The sequence below is a fragment of the Mus musculus genome, chromosome X (genome assembly GCF_000001635.26).
Source record: "Mus musculus strain C57BL/6J chromosome X, GRCm38.p6 C57BL/6J".
NCBI lineage: Eukaryota > Metazoa > Chordata > Mammalia > Rodentia > Muridae > Mus > Mus musculus.
Window position 1 is genome coordinate 139517076 of NC_000086.7, and position 14277 is coordinate 139531352.

The 14277-nt window shown below is 40.1% G+C and overlaps 1 protein-coding gene across 3 annotated transcripts in view; it reads left to right on the forward strand.

Annotated features, from left to right (window-relative positions):
• The window catches only part of Radx (RPA1 related single stranded DNA binding protein, X-linked), a 74218-nt gene that overhangs the window by 36709 nt on the left and 23232 nt on the right, over positions 1 to 14277 (forward strand). The gene's annotated exons all lie outside the window — the stretch shown is intronic.

Here is a 14277-nt window from a genome sequence, read left to right on the forward strand (position 1 = left end):
AGTGGAACTGTGTGCGGAACTGCCTTCTCAATACTGGGATTTGGTCTCATTTTGGGATTGCACATATTTTGTACATGCTGTTGCAACCAGTATGAGTTCGTATGTTCAGGTGCCTTGCTATGACCAGAAAATATTGCTTCCTTGTAGCCATCTATTGTCTCTGAGTCTCACAACTCTTTCCATCCCTCTTCTGCAAAGATCCCCAAGCCTTGGGAGATGTTGTGTTATCTATGTTCTATTTAGGGCTGAGCATTCTGTAGTCTCTTATTCTCGGAAATCTGACCAGTTTTGCAACTCTGTATTAGTCACCATCTACTGCAAATAGAATCTTCTTAGATGAGAGTGGAGAGATGCATTGATCTATGGGTATATATCAGCATATCACTGGGAGTCAGTTTATGTCCATTTAGCAGTATAATAGTCAGTTTTGCTAGGGCCTATGCCTGTCTAGCCATAGTTTCTTAACCTAATAATGGGCATCATATTGTGGAGCTGAGCTTAAATTTATCAAAAAGTGGTTGGAAGCCGGCTGTTGGGGTATGCATATTTAATCAGGAGGCAGAGACAGATGGATTTCTGTGAATTGAAGGCTACCCTGACCTACATCACAAGTTCTGGGCCAGACAGGACTAGAAAGAGTGGCCCTGTCTCAAAACACCACCACCAACACCAAAAAGAAACTGGCTTCCTTTTCCCATTATTTTCATGCTGTTATTGTAGCAATGGTCATGCCTCATCTGGCTTGCTCTCCCTTCCTCCATCCTTGTGGCCCTTTCCTTCTGGTTCCTCTGCTTTCATGTCACATGTACTCTTTCACCTCTTCCCTTCTTTGCCTCTCTCTTAAAATCTTCCCCCCTTCTCACTGACCTTTTATAGCTTTATAACCTTGCTTCCCTTTCTCTTTAAAAATCTGCTAACTGCATGTAAAAGGAAAAAAAAACTTATTTGTCTTTCTGAGTCTGGCTTATTTCACTTAATTTAATATGTTGTACTTCCGTCCATTTTCCTACACATTTTATTATTTCACTCTTCTTTCCAGAAGAAGAAAGTTCACTATCCATTCATTAGTTAATGGAAATGTGAGCTGATACCATTTCCTAGTTGTTATAAAAAGTGGAACAGTTAATATAAGCATGCAAGTATCGGTGAAAGAATATAGAGTGTCCTTTGGGTGTATGCCTAGCATGGTATTGCTCAGTTATGACATTTGTGTTTTAGTGGTGACTAGTCTTCATTCTGGTTCGTATAGTGGCCATAGCAGTTTACAAGCTTGCCACAAGTTTATATGTTGGTAAGGAAGAGCCCTCGCTTCCCCCTTGTATGCTCAACCAGCATTTGTTGACCTTTGTCTGGTTAATGATTGCCATTCTGAGTAGGATGAAGTTGTACTTGAAAGTAGTTTTAATTTTAATTTCCTGTAAAGCTAAGGATGCTTAACAATTCTTCTGTAGTTTGTCTCTTCGCTGTATTGATAATTTCTTTTGTAGTGCAGAATATTTTCAATCTCATGCACTTCCATTTGTCAATTCTTTGAGTTAATGCCTACACTTCTGGAGTCCTTCATAGAAAGTATTAATCCTGGGATTCGACAGAAAAACCACCTCCACCATTTTGGGCCAAATTTGAAGCAAGTTTTAAATGGACTTTGATTATGGACAGTTCCCCAGGATTTCCCACCTCGAGACAAATGTCACTGAGGCTTATAAAGACAAACCTATAGGCCACCGTACTAGTCCATGAGGCTTTGTTATTTCTCAGAACTACAATTCCCAGCATTCTTGGAAGTTACCTGGTTCCTGGGCAGGTGGGGCTTACAAGTTAATTTTGGTCATTACAAAAGTTCTTTATTGCTTACCCTCATTTCCTGCCTGTAGAATCCTAGAAGGCTGACATCTCTTCATTTCATTCTGTCTGTATTTCCTGTAGTACTCTAGGCTAGCAACCCTTCTGTTTTGATGGCTAATTGGTTCTCTGGCCTAATCTGTTTTAATTTTTTATTTTATTACATTTATTTATGTATGCTGTGTGCATACATATGTGTGGAGGTCAGAAGAGAACCTTCAAGAGTTGTTGGTTCCCTTCCACCCTGTGGATCTTAGGGATTTAACTCAGGTGATCTGTCTTGTTGACAATCATATTTATGTGCTGAGCTCTGGGTGTTCTGTGTAATGCAGAATGATCAATCCCAGAAAAGAGGGACACTGCTAGAAGGGTTTAGTGTCCCTAAACTGGCAGCTTCCTAGAAGCCATTTTCATTGTTACACAAAAGGCACATTTACTGAGTCAATTTCCGCATACCAAACCTCTTTATCTGATCTAAGGGTTGTCTGGAAAGACCTATCACCTAAGCAATTCTCAATCTTAGGAGACTTCCTGGTTTGGCAGGCAAGTCTTGAGACTAAGTTTTGCAAAGGCTCATAGATAACAATCACTGACAAAAAAAAAAAAAGCTACTTCAAAAGCCAGACGCAACAGTTCAGTTCAGCTAAAATTCTGCTACACTGAGCCACAGTCCAGCCACATATTAATTTTAATTAGTGAAAAAAATAATGGACTTCATTATGATGTCTTTATTCATGTATATAAGTATGTTCACTCATATTCATCCTCCAACTCCTGACTCTCTCTTGTCCTCTTCACAAGTCTTTCTCTTCATCAGATAGTCTAATCTACTTTCTGCTCTAATGTCCTGTGTGTGTGTGCACATATAAATCTTTATTACATATGAAAGAAAACTTGAAATGTATCTTTCTTTCTCCACTGTCCTCTCTCATTCACATCTCTCTACTTCTCTTAATCCACTCCCATCCTCCAAATAGTCTTTCTATACAGCAGACACACATACACACACACACACACACACACACACACACACACACACACACACAGAGAGAGAGAGAGAGAGAGAGAGACACATTCCTTGTTTAAGAAAAAATATGTTTTGTCTTTGTCAGGATTCTTTTGCTGATTATGGCAGTCTCCAAGTCATAATTTCAATCTTGTGTATGTGATATGTGTGGTGTGTGTGTGTGTGTGTGTGTGTGTGTGTGTGTGTTCTTCTATATAGATGCATTTCCTTGTGTGTGAATATGCACGTGGAGACCTGAAGATAGCCTTGGGTATTCAGGAGCTATCTACCTTGCTTCTTGGACCTGGTTTCTTATTGGCCTAGAGCTTGCCAAGTAGGCTAGGTGGGCTCTCCAGTCAATGCAAGAGGCGGACCTGGTTTCTTATTGGCCTAGAGCTTGCCAAGTAGGCTAGGTGGGCTCTCCAGTCAATGCAAGAGGCGGACCTGGTTTCTTATTGGCCTAGAGCTTGCCAAGTAGGCTAGGTGGGCTCTCCAGTCAATGCAAGAGGCGGACCTGGTTTCTTATTGGCCTAGAGCTTGCCAAGTAGGCTAGGTGGGCTCTCCAGTCAATGCAAGAGGCCTGCTTGTCTCTTTCTCCCCGACACTGTGATGACTTGGGCATGACATTGTACCAGGCTTTGTAGGTGGATGCTGGGATACAACTCTGATCCATATGCTTGTATGGAAAACACTTAACCAACAAAGGTGAACCACACAGCTATTCTTTATATCAGTCAAATTTCAGAGCAAACGGTTCTCTAGCAACACCTTTGGTGATTTGTCCAGATAAAATCTTCTGATATTTTATATTTGGAGGTTGATAGTTTCCCAAATATTTGCATTTTGGGGTTCTTTTTGCTTGACAATTCCCCCTCTGGTAACATCATTCTTTGTATATTTTACTGTGAATAGGAAAGAGAATCTAGGTGGCCCACATTTGATTAGACATACCCTCAGATAAATATCTAGGTTTACTATTTATAAGGTCAACTTTCTATGCACAGAATATAGTATGACAAAGCCACTTGAGACTCCATAAAAGAAACACTTTCTCAAAAACACACTTTTGATTTCTGCCTGACACTTTAGCAGAAGTGCCTGCCATGTTCCTATTTCTGGCCATGTTTGGTTCATAACAATGTATTGTCTAAAATGATAAGCATTTTCTAAAGCTCTCTTCCTATGCTGAGATCTCATGAGATTTTCCTTTAAATTTTAGATTTCAACAAACATTATCTTCACAGAATTCTAGACTTTTAATTGCATATTTCAAAACTGAGATTCAATTTAATAAATAATTTCAAAGACATTTCTGCAGTTTTAATTTTTATAATATAATTATACCATTTTCTCCTTTATCATTACTCAAGACCTTTCTGTAGCCTTTTTTTTCTGTACTAGTTGGTAGCTATGTATCATAAGAATATCCTACATCCCAATACCAAACTATGCCTAGCATGTTAGGACCCCTTCATGAATGTTATATGCTCTTATTGGCTCACTTAAATAATACAAATTAAAACATTTTTCTTTTTATTTATTTTTCTCTCATTTATTACATTGAAATTGCAGTTTCCCTTGCCCCCTCCTCTCCCACACCATTCCTGCCCACCTCACCTCTCCCTGAGATCTAGTCCATCTCATTTTCCTTCACAAAAGGGCAGACCTCCCCAAGGATATCAACCAAACATGGCATATCAAGTTGTAATAAGACTAGGAATGTCTCTCATATTAAGGCTGAAAGCAAAACCCAGTAGGAGCAAAAGAGCCAGAGACAGACCCCCCCTTCACTTCCACTCTTAGGAGTCCCACAAGAAGACCAAGCTATACAACTATAACATTTATGCAGAGGACCTATGTCAGTCCCATTCAGGCTCCCTGGTTGTTGTTTTAGTCTCTGTGAGCCCCTATGAGGTCTGGTTAGTTGATTCTGTGGCTTTTCTTGTGGTGTCCTTGACTTCTCTGGGTCCTACAATTCTTGTTCCCCTTCCTCTGCAAGATTCCCAAGCTCCACCTAATGTTTGGCTGTGGGTCTCTGCCTCTGTTTCCATTAGTTGTTGGATGAAGCCTCTCTGATGGCCATTATGCTAGGCTCTAGTCTACAAGTATAGTAGAGTATCATTAGGAATCATTTCACTGACCTTTTGTTTTTGTTTGTTGATGTTGTTGTTTTTGTTTTGTTTTGTTTGCCTGACCTACTCAGTTCTGCCCTAGGTTCCTGGGCTATCCAACCTCTGGTTCCTGGCCCTCCAAGTAGTGTAGGACATGTGACCCCTCAAGTCAGTCTAGTCATTGGTTGGCCACCCCCACAAGTTCTGTACCACCTTTACTCCAGCACACCTTGCAAGCAGGACAAATTGTAAGCTGAAGGTTTTGTGGCTGAATTGGTGTCCAAATCCCTCCACTGAAAGTCTTGCCTGATTACAGGAAATGGATGGGTCAGGCTCCATATCCCTCATTATTAGTAGTCTTAGCTAGGGTCACTCTTGTAGATTCCTGGGAGTTTCCATTGCAGTGCTTCTATTTCACCCTCCAAATGTCCACAAATAACAGTTGTCACTTCAAGTACTCAGTCTTCCCCCAACCTGATCCTCTTCCTATCCCTCACCTATCCCTAGTCCGCCTATAATATCGATTCTATTTCCCCTTCCCAGGGAAATTCATGTATTCTTCAGCTTGAGCCCTCCTTGTTACTTAACCTGTCTGGGTTTTTGGATTATAGCATGATTAACTTTTACTTTACAAGCTAATATTCACTTATAAGTGAACACATATCATGTTTGTCTTTCTGTTTCTGAGCCACTTGGATTTTTTTCCAGTTCCATTCATTTGCCAGTAAATTTCATGATGTCAGTTTTTGACAGCTGAGTAATACTCCATTGTATAAATGTATCACATTGTCTTTATCCATTCTTCCATTGAGGGACATTTATATTGTTTCCACTTTTTGGATCTTAATGAATAAAGCTGCTGTGTACATGTTTGAGCAAATGTCCTTGTGGTAGGATGAAGCATCTTTTGTGTACATGCCGAGGAGTGGTATAGCTGAGTCTTGAGGTAGACCTAATCCCAATTTTTTGAGGAACCACCAAATTAATTTCCAGAGTGGTTGTACCAGTTTGCATTCCTACCAACAATGGAGGAGTGTTCTTCTTTCTCCACATTCTCCGCCAGCATCTGCTGTCACCTGAGGTTTTGATCTTAGCCATTCTAACTGGTATGAGGTAGAATCTCAGGGTCATTTTGATTTGCATTTCCCTGATGATTAAGGATGTTGAACACTTATCTAAGTATTTCTCAGCCATTTGAGATTCCTCTGTTGAAAATTCTCTGTTTAGGTCTACACCCATTATTAATTTAGTTTGTTTATGTCTAGTTTCTTGAGTTCTTTATATGTTTTGGAAATTAACCCATTGTCAGATGTAGGGTTGGTGAAAATCTTTCCCCAATCTGTAGGATGACATTTTGTTCTATTGCCAGTGTATTTTGCCTTACAGAAGCTTTTTAGTATCATGAAGTTCCATTTCTTAATTGTAGAACGCAGTGCCTGGGCTATTGGTGTTCTGTAACTTGTCTCCTGTTACAATAAATTCAAAGCTATCCCCCACTTTCTCTTCTATTAGGTTCAGTGTATCTGGTTTTATGTTGAGATCTTTGATCCACTTGGACTTGAGTTTTGTGAAGGGTGATAGATATTGATCTATTTGCATTCTTCTACATGCCAACATCCAGTTAGACCAGAAACATTTGTTGAAAATGCTTTCTTTTTCCCATTGTATATTTCTGGCTTCTTTATTAAAAATCAGATGTACATAGATGTGTGGGTTTACATCTGAGTCCTCAATTCCATATCGTGTAGTTTTTATTATGATAGCTCTGTAGCAGAGCTTGAAATCAGGGGTATTGAAGTTCTTTTATAGTACAGGATTTTAAAACCATTTTCAAGTCAACATTTTTATAAGTATATACAATACATGCCCTGAAGGATTTCAAAATGGATATATTTTAACTATTTTAGTTATTTAGGTTTCTCTTAAAGTTTTTTCTTAATTGTTTGTAGAAATAATTTATTTCACTAATTTAAATTTAATACCATGTAAAATATCTTACCAAAATTTTATAGTCAAATGCTATTTCCATTGTTCATGATACTCATTTATAGTTCATTAATAACTAGCTATATGAATTAAGAACATGATAAAATTAAAGAAATATATTGATGAAAAGAAAGTGAACAACATAATGTACCACTTATGATTTATAATCACATCATTTCCCTTTTCTTTTCTTTAAATCCTCTCATATACCAATTTTTCTCTTTCAAATTCAAGGCCTCTTCTTTTCATTAATTGTTGTTACATATATATGTGTATATACATATATATTCCTAAACACATAAATATAACCTACTCAGTCTGTACGAAGTTCCTTGTGTATTTGTTTTCAGGGCTGACCATTTGCTCTCAGATAACCAGTTGGCATGCTTTTCCTTGGGTGAGGGGGTCTATTTCTCCTATTCTCAGCATTCCTTAGTTGCCTGTGGGATGCCTTGTGTATGCTTCCTCTCTCAGAGTGTCCAGACGCTGCTGCACACCAGGCTGGAAGGATGAAGCAGAGCTGGGAACGTGAACTTGTGGGGTATACAGGATCCTTTCCCCCTGGGAGTGCAGGGGGACAGGGTGTCCCAGCTCTTTTAGGTGGCACTCAGTGAAACAACACTCTTACATGATCTTCAGTGAAACAGCTTGTATGCATACACATTATTTGGGGTAGACAAGGGCTATATATGAACCCTGGAGAGTTGGAAGGAGTTTTCAGGGTGAATGTAAATCATTGTCTAGGGTTTAAAGTCCTGAGAATGCTTCATTTGCATAGAGAGGTATTCCAGGAACCTCAGGTACTTGCTGGACAGGTTCTTATCTGGAAAGAGGAAGTTGAACCTGAAGTGTTGCCAAGGACTATGTGACCTTCCTCAGGTACAGGGTGTTGAGGGTGGGCTCCCCAGATAAGATCGGGTAGAGAAAAGGAAACCTTGCTGGACAAGGGAGTCCACCATTTTGAGCTGAGCTAAGTGGAGCTATCTGGACCTGGTAGACTGTGACCATAAACAACAGCGTTTCCCCACAGTTCTTTTTGAAGGATTAAGGTTTCATGGGCTTTCTCTTGTCCACTTTAGCATGTTTATTGTTGTTGTCCTTGTTCTTCTCACATCTAAATAGTTATGATGGTGAGAACATTATGTGTGTAACTTGTGACATTGCTAGGAGATATAATCTCACAGAAAACTCCTTGATCCTCTGAATCTTACAGTTTTTTAGCCCCTCTTCTGAAAAGGTGCCTTAGCCTTAGGTACAGAGGTGTTTTGTATTGAAGTCATTGGGCTTCACAACTCTAGATTCTTATTGGTTGTGGTTTTCTATAAAGGTCTCCATCTGATCCAAAGGGAAGTTTCCTTGATGATGGGTAAGGACTATACTGATAAGTGGGTATAAGCACAGATATTTAGAATGCAGTTAGGGATCATTTTGGTTTAGTAAAATGGTGGTTGTAGGTTCTCCTCCAAGACCCATGACTTCAGTGGCCCTCAATAGTTGGTTAAGTTTCCAGTACAAAGCATGATTTCCCTCTAGTCAAGGAGGTCTTAAATCCAATTAGAGAGCTGTTGGTTACTGCCAGGGTATTCAAGCCACTACTACACCTCTAAAGTTATCCTGACATGGTGGACATTGTTGTGGTTTATAAGCATTATAGCTGGGTAGGAAAGTTGGTTGCCTCTCTCCTTTGGCGCTTGCATGGGGCCTTCTGGTAGGTACTATGAAAACTAGGCCTCAGAGAGGAGGCTTTCAGGTCAGGTCTAGGCCCCAGATAAGGCACCAACAATAGATCAAACAGATTTTCAATTAGGTGTTTCTTGATGAGCCAATGAGTTAAATTAGGGTTTCTTAGGAGCATGGGGGCATCGAGTTCTTGGAACAAGTTTGATCTTTTCTGTCAGGCTATCTAATTTCTTCTTGTTATCTCTTCTTTGCACTGGACTGCTTAACAAACCACAACCAACAGTATCCAACCAGTAACCCACATGCCTCTTGGGGCCCTAGCATTTTTATACATTCTGAAATGTCCACAGAATTCCAAATGTCACACAGTTGCAGAAACGATCTGCAGCTGGTGAAAATTATCCCTCTGCTGAGAGCCTGAGGCAAATCATAGTCACCTGCTCCAGACAGTCTAAAGCAGCTCCATATCCCACACCTGGGATTTAAAAAACAAAAAACAAAAAACCAAAAAACAACAAAAAAAACATATTCCTGGAATACTTTTGTGTTTTTCAAAGAAACCAAAATTCTCACTCTCCTCCCAGGCAACTGATAACTTCCTATACTTCCTCAGAGCTGTAGACTTATAAACACCACTCTTTCAACTCCACCCTGTCCAGGACCGAACATTAAAAGACCCAAAAGAAGTAATTATGTTTATTGAGAGTTCAAGAGAACAATGATCAGTTATACCTGAAGGACAGCATTCCCCAGTACTCCACCCATTCCTCAGTATTTCACATTTCTTTTTAATATATTTTTAATTCAAATAGAATTACATCATTCCCCCCATACACTTACTTCCTCTAGTCTCTTCCTCTAGTCGTTCTCCTTCCAATCCTTCCCATACTCCAGTACTCTCAAATAGCCCCTTTTCTTTGATCATTATTGTTATATGTATGTATGCATATATATGCGCAGATATATAAACAAAACCTGCTGAGTCTCTTCTGTTTGTGGGTTTACTCTTTCAGGGCTGACCACTTTGTACTGGACACCAATTATGAGAACTCATCCCTGATAGAAACTAAAATTCTTCCTCTCTCAGTAGTCATTTGTTGCCTATAGGTTTATTTTTTTTTTCGGTATGGAGCATATGAATTTTTTCCTTCCACTTGAACATGTCCATTGATATAGCCGTTGTTCTGATCTTGTGCATACAGACATGTTTTAGGAAAGACTACTTCGCAGCAGACTTTCTGATATTCTGGTTTTCATTTTTCCATCCTCTCTTCCAAAATATTCCTTAAACCAAAAGTGCAGGAGCTGTGATAATCATGTATCCATTGGTACGGGGCTCCCCGAGGTCTGTCAATTTCTGCATTGTGTCCAGTTGTGGTTTTCTGTGATAGCCTCTGTTTGCTACTGGAGCATTTCAACAGACAAAGGTAGCTCTCAAAAGATAGCAGGTTCAAAGTCCCCTTATCTGGAGCTAGGCCTGTGGGTGTAGAGATGGCTACCGGTGGGAACAGTGGGAGGGGAAGTAACAGGAGATTAGATTGATTACCCAGCAAAGGAATATCAGGAACAAAGAGGGTTAATGGGTTATGGTCTGGAACTAGGCTTATGTGTTTGTTGATAGTGGTGGGTGTGGAGAAGTGATGGGACTTAACTGGCAAAGATGGTTTACGAATGAAGAAGTTTCAAGGCTACAGATCTGGAAATGGACTTGTAAGTTTACAGATGACATTGGGTTGGGGAAAGGGCAAAGAAAAGGAATATGTAGCGTACCCAGGAAAAGTTGCTGACCAACAAAGAGGGTTCTAGGGCCCTTTTATCTATCTTACATTCCTTTAACCCCTCCACTGTTGTCAAAACCTTGAAGGGGACAATATAGAGCTGAACATTAGGCAGCCACTTCTTCTCAGCACTGTGACCAATATGAATCTCTATAAGTGCTAGCTGCTTCAAAAAGAAGCTTCCCTGGCCACAGGTCATAGCAGTATAATAAATATTGAGAGAGGAACAGTATATTGAGAAAAAATAAAATAACTGTAGCTTTCCTAAGATCTCCTTAGCTATGGGACTTTGACTACCTTTATAATACTAATTTCAAATTCTCTTGTTTGGAGTGAGCCAAATCTAATCATAAAACAGTCATGTCACTATTGCACTAGTGGGCATCTTGCCTGGCATGTTGGTGATATAACACACAGAGTCCACAACCATGTAGGAATGTTGATGGCTGTCCCTCCCCAACAGCATGTAACACTATGAAAACTGGCCAACGGGTAGGAAGTTTCCAGCTCTGTTCAAGCTTAATTTCTTCATGCTCTACAACCAAAACCTGTGGCATCCTCACAGTCTAACAGATGGACAGTCAACATCAGTGTCAGTGGCCTGTATTGTTTTAGGGACCTCAGAATCCTCCCTGGATAACAGCTCACAGGGAAGTAGTCCATCCCCGATAATAGAAATTTCATCTAATAATCACATGGCTTCTGGGACCATCTTTTCCTGCCCATTCAGAGTACCTATGTTCACACTCTCAAACTGTGATTTTAACTTTTATAGACACTGGGTATTTCAGGATTTTTCTCATTCATTCTTTTGTGTGTCATCTGTAACTTTCCTTTTTTTTATTTTTTAAAAATTTATTTATTTACATATATATTTTTTATTAGATATTTTCTTCATTTACATTTCAAATGCTATCCTGAAAGTTCCCTATAGCCTCCACCCACCCTGCTCCCCAACCCACCTACTCCTGCTTCCTGGCCCTGGCATTCCCCTGTACTGGGGCATATGATCTTCGCAAGACCAAGGGGCCTCTCCTCCCATTGATGGCTGACTAGGCCATTCTCTGTACCTGTCCAAACCACAAAAGATCTCACAAGTTTTAAAGATTTCCATAGTGTCTGTGCCCTGTGTGAAGTGATCTTCTATCCTTCCTCCTTCAGGGGAGCTTTCATGTCTCTCAGATGCTTTTCTAAATCTACAAAAGTCTCACTGGTTAGCATTACACCATCTATAAAACTGCCTTGTAAAGTGTGAGCACAGTCTCTTTGCTCTAACTGTCCCAGAGTCAAGGCTATGCTCTCTCTCACCTGCTGTTTCCTCACAGGCTCCTTGCATCTGGTGATCTCTAGGGCCAAGCTCCATCTGGCTGATGCCTTTTCCGTTGACCACATCTGCTACTGAGACAGCCTTGAGCTAAACAAAGAAATTCCCACTCCCAGCATCCTTTCTTATAGAAGAGAGATGTGCACTGCCAATTCTGGGGGCAAAGTGCACTCCTGAAACAAGCTTGGTCTTACTAACCCTTACTGCTCTTTCACTAATACCTTCATGCTCACAAGAATCGAATTTGGCTTTCTGTCTTAGTTTTTCTTTAGAAACTCTGGCTTCACACACTTCTTGCCATATTTGCTTTTTGGGTGACCTAGACAAACACGTTCTTAAGTGTTTTTGCTTAAGTCCTTTAAATTGTTTTAACACTTTACAAACCTCATGTCCATGCCAATCTAAGTCTTTTAATCTCTCCTGCCTCAAAGATTGTGTGTCACCATGGAGTTAGCAAAGCCACTAAAGCTCCATACCAGTCCCTAGGTCCCTGCTGCATCAGCCATCCCCTTCCTTGGCTGTTGTGTGAACACAGTCCTATCTGGCTCAGTGAACTGAGCATCAAAGACTGCCTGTGCATACTTATTTCCTTCACTAGTGCTTGTCATTCTATTGTCTTCAAGTTCCTGATGCTCATGAGGACCTAGCCAGTGATAACCAAGTGTCTCTAAGGGCTCTTATAAGTCAGTCAATTAGGGAATGATTTCCCTCATTATGTAGCCTTTATCTTATAGAAAGGAGCACAATTCTAAGTCAAATTATTCCAGATTATAGTAGTTCATGTTATTACTTCAGGACATTATTAAGGCTCTCCCCGTATTCTGCATGTTTTTTCCTTCCTCTGTGTCTTAGCTAGGGTTTCCATTACTGTGAACAGACACCATGACCAAAGCAACTCTTATAAGGACAACTGTTAGTTGGGGCTGGCTTACAGGTTCAGAGATTCAGTTCATTATCATCAAGGCAAGAGCATGGAAGCATCCAGGCAGGCATGGTACAGGGTCTAGGGAGCTGAGAGTTCTACATTTTTATCAAAAGGAAGCCAGGAGCAGACTGTCTTCCAGGCAGCTAGAGGGAGGTTCTCAAACACCACCCCCACAGTGACACACTTCTTCTAACAAGGCCACACCTACTCCAACTAGGCTATATATCCTAATAGTACCACTTCTTAGGCCAAGCATATTAAAACCACCATACTCTGTATTAAAGACCTGAGAAGTATCTTATATCACTTCTATCTCACTTTGTCCTTCTTCATTTCCCAGTTCTTCCCACAGAATCCAAGTTTGGGTATCCCAAGAGAGTCTATTTAGGACAGATATAATTTATATCATTTTCCTTATTCTCCAATAAGAAATTGCAAGCTAATTCCTCTATCCTATTCTCGCTCCCCTTTCCTCCTCCAGCCTTTATTTTTTTCCTGCTAATTTAGTAGCTAGTGCAGAACATGTTTTTTTTTTCTTCTTGTATTTCCTCCATTACATAAGCAGAATCATTCTAGGCAGAAAACTGAAACTCAATTACTTGTCTTATTGCCCGGAGCAAAGACCACACAAGTGACACCACAGCTTGCTTAAGATTCTGTCCCATATATGTTACTTCTGTGTATTATAATATATTCTTCATCAACCATTTGAGGGAAATCTCTCCATTCACATAATAGATGCCATCCATCAAGCCATCTTGCCATTCCATACCACAAAAAGGAAGACAGCCAAAGTGGAATTCTCCAGGGACACCCTACTTTCAACACAGTACCCTTGTTTAGCTATGCCAGGGACAATGCAAGGGCCACTAAAGCAAGAAGGCACATCATTCTGTACTACACCAGGAAAGACAACCATACCTGGATTCCCTGCATAGATGTTCTACCCCCAGACAGCTTAGCTTCAGTTGCATGCTTCATAGCCTACAACAGACACCATTCTACTTCTCCAATAATCCTTTTTAATTCTGTTGTGACGTGGATTAGGGTTGTATGTTAGGTGAACTTTCTCTGGTAAGATGAACAACTATTTCCAATGATTCTTCCCACACATAGCTTGTTATGCCAGTGGATTTAATTGGGATGATTAATAGGGTAATGGGTAAGGAGTCATTTACTAGAACATAGGGAATTTAGGAGCAGCTATACCACTGAAGAACTGCCCCTCCCCCTTCCTAGCCACTGTTAAATGCTTATAGAATTCAATTCCAGGAAGGGTAGGAAATCTTCTGCCCCGTCCCTTCATGAAGGAACATCAATGAGGCCAATCTTCTTGTGCTATCTTTAGTAATCCCAGCTGTTGATAGTTCAAGAAGGCAATGGCCATGCCACACACAGAGGACAACATCAGACAACACTTTTTATTCTGGTACTATCTTGGCATTTAAAAGGAGAAGTTAGCCCTGAATAAAAATCAGGCTAGGATTCTATAGGAAATAACTGAGTTAAAGTTTGAAGGACAAAAGAAAGTTAATCAAACAGAAGAAAAGAGGCATAGAATTGTTTCTTGCTTAAAAAAAATAAATGCAGATCTGAAGTAGTATGGAACTAACTATAAAGTAAAG